Source organism: Egretta garzetta, unplaced genomic scaffold (genome assembly GCF_000687185.1).
Source record: "Egretta garzetta isolate BGI_Z169 unplaced genomic scaffold, ASM68718v1 scaffold1030, whole genome shotgun sequence".
NCBI lineage: Eukaryota > Metazoa > Chordata > Aves > Pelecaniformes > Ardeidae > Egretta > Egretta garzetta.
The window spans coordinates 160,920-163,640 of NW_009258308.1; the positions used below are offsets into that span (position 1 = coordinate 160,920).

General features: G+C 56.5%; 1 protein-coding gene and 1 long non-coding RNA gene across 2 annotated transcripts in view; one reads left to right on the forward strand and one right to left on the reverse strand.

The window, feature by feature from the left end:
* SLCO2B1 (solute carrier organic anion transporter family member 2B1) overlaps positions 1-2,721 on the forward strand; it is a 54,065-nt gene that overhangs the window by 29,823 nt on the left and 21,521 nt on the right. The window lies entirely within an intron of this gene.
* Positions 1-2,721, reverse strand: part of LOC118452310 — a 15,110-nt gene that overhangs the window by 8,758 nt on the left and 3,631 nt on the right. The window lies entirely within an intron of this gene.

The following is a 2,721-nucleotide window of genomic DNA, read 5'->3' on the forward strand; positions in this document are numbered from 1 at the left end:
GGGGGGCTTTCCCCAGGTGGAGGCCAGGTTAGGAATGTTCTTCCCAATGCAAAGCGCTGGGGAGCTTCATCCTCCTTCCTCAAAACCCCTGTCTGCCTCCTCCACCCCCTCCTCCCCAAGGCTGGAAGTGATGGTGATGGATAAAACCCCATTGCAAAAACACAAGAGCTCATTCACTGGCAGACGTGCACCAGGAAACCAAGTCCTGGAAGGAATCACCCTGAAAAATCCCAGTGTGAGGGCATTTTGCAAGATGTGGTCGAGTCCCCCAGCCCTGGGGGGATTTAACAGCCGGGCAGAGGCGGTGCTGAGGGCCAGGGTTTGGGGGTGGGATGGCAGGGGTAGGGGAACAGTTGGGCTGGGGGAGCTTAAAGGGCTTTTCCAAGCCAAACGATTCCATGATTCTATGTTTCCCCCATTAATTTGGTTTCCCTTGGCATGATGCTGCGGCAGCCAGGCGGGGTAGCGCTGAGCCACCAGCCCGAGCTATTGCACCTACCGGTGCCAGCTGCCAAATCGCCCGCTCTGAGCGACTTTAAAATCCCCTGCGGCGGGAGCGCAGCACCGTCGGCAGGGCTCGAGCATCTCCGATGGCTCCAGCATCTCCGATGGCAGAGCCAGCACCTTTTGCCTCCCCGCCCACAGCGAGTGGGCAGGATTCGTGCCCATCGCTCCGCAGTTTGCTTCCCAGCTCGATCCCAGGGGAATGAATTTCCTCCTCCTCCCAGGCAGCAAAAAACCACAGCGTGGGGCCAAGCCACGAGGGCTTTGCTCCATGGGTGGGTGCTGCGCCAGCAGATGTGCACAGAAATGTCCCGCTTGCAAGGGTCACGCTCACGCGGAGGCATCCCAGACCAGGGAATCTGGTGGGATTTGGGGCTTTTGGGGTTTGGTTTTTTTTTGGATGTGCAGGCAGTGCCCAGCAGCCTGTTTCCTCGCTGAAGTCCGACCAGCTGGAAGCTGAGAGCGCCACAGTCAGTGACAGCTTGAATGTATTTTGGGAAAAACACTGCAGTTTTAGAGCAGAGAGAAGACACCCGGTAGCCTAATTGAAAAGTGAAAGGAAGCTGGGGTTTATCTTTGCCTTTGAAAAATGCATTCATGCCTGAGGTCTACTCATAAAAACCGGGAAGGGAGCTCTGTGGCTTTTGCATTGCAGAGGCTCTTCAGAAAGGGAAGGTGGCATTCACAGCACAGGGCATTTTGACCTCGCTGACGTTTAATAAGCAGCCTTGGTTTCAAAGGAAAAGGGATTGCTGTGGCCAAAGAGCTGTCCCGTTCCTTCTGTGAATCGCAAACATCCAATTTCTGTTGAATTGAACTCATTCTCCTGACTCACATTAAACTGGTGCCCAGAGTTGCAACAGCGCCGTCGCTGAGCTGATGTGGGATGTCAGAGACGGGGCCGCCGGCTCTGTCCTTCAGGCTAAAAATACACCGTGGTTTTCCACGGACACCGCACTCGGGCTGCAGGCTCGCTGCTACTGCACGTGCGTCGTAGCCTGTCTCACCTAATTAATACCCTCCACCCAGCGGCTCCCCTAAAAGCCTGCTGAGCAAGGGATCTGATGCCTGCCCAAGAAATCCTCCCCTCCCTCGGCCTCCCGCTCGCTAATGGGATGTTGGACACTTGCCCCGGACATGCAGTCATCTCCTAAGGAGGCCAGGATGGACCTTGGATGATCCAAGCCCTCCATCTTCCACCTCTTCTGCCAGCACCTCTTTGCAGCGGCAGCGTGACACCCGGGGCGCCGGGCCTGTGAGCACCTGGATTAACGTCCTGCAGAGCTGTAAACACCAGCAGAGGCTGAATTAAGCTAAATTAACCCAAATCTGACCTCCAGCTGCAAAGTGGTTTTGCCCTGAATAGAGAAGGAAGACTGGGGAACTGCAGGATCTGTCCCCTCCCACGGACCAGGGTGGGAGAGCGTGTTCCTTCCGTCCCTCAGTGGGGAAGAGGTGGCTAAAAAAAAGTAAAAATCAAAAGCATTAAAGACACTAGGAGCTGCTAAAATTCAGGTGGGGGATTCCAGGAGCAGGAGAAGAGTGGAAAGGGGCGGGTAGAGGTGAGGAGGCTGTCGCTGCTCCCCGTGACCCCCAGTACGTCCTTACTCCAGGTGGCTCCAGGTCAGCCCCTCTTGGCTTAGGAGGTGTGAAGTACTTGGCCTCCATCCCAGGCCACCTCCTTGCCTGGCTCTTTTCCTCCTCCAGTTGCTGCCCACTCTCCTTGCTGGTGAGAGGGCCGCAGGCAGCTTGTTACCATCCTCATCCTCCACCCAAACTCAGGGTCCAAACCTGCTTTGGGTGGAGGTCTAGAGCATCGTTCCTTGGGTTCCTCTGCCTGCTTCTCCCCCGCTGCCCCCCCAGGGGCAAAACAGTCCCTCTGGGGAAGAAAAGCATCTCCCTAAGGGTATCCATATCCACCTTCCCCAATGCAAAGGCTTACACCTCCTGAATTCCCGTATTAACGTGAGCGGAGCACACGGTGCGCTCTACCTGGGTAATGGCCCATCTTGGTGTATATGAAGAGTGATTGATTGCTGTGGGGGAAAGGGGGAGGGAGGGGAATTTGGCTCTTACCCCTGTAACGCGGATATCTGCGTGGGTGCTGTCAGCCCCATCGGGACGCCGACGGGGGTCACACAGGAGGACGCCTGCCCGGCGGTGGCTGCACATCCATGCCGGACATGGACAGCGCTGGCCAAGCCAAAACGTTGCAAG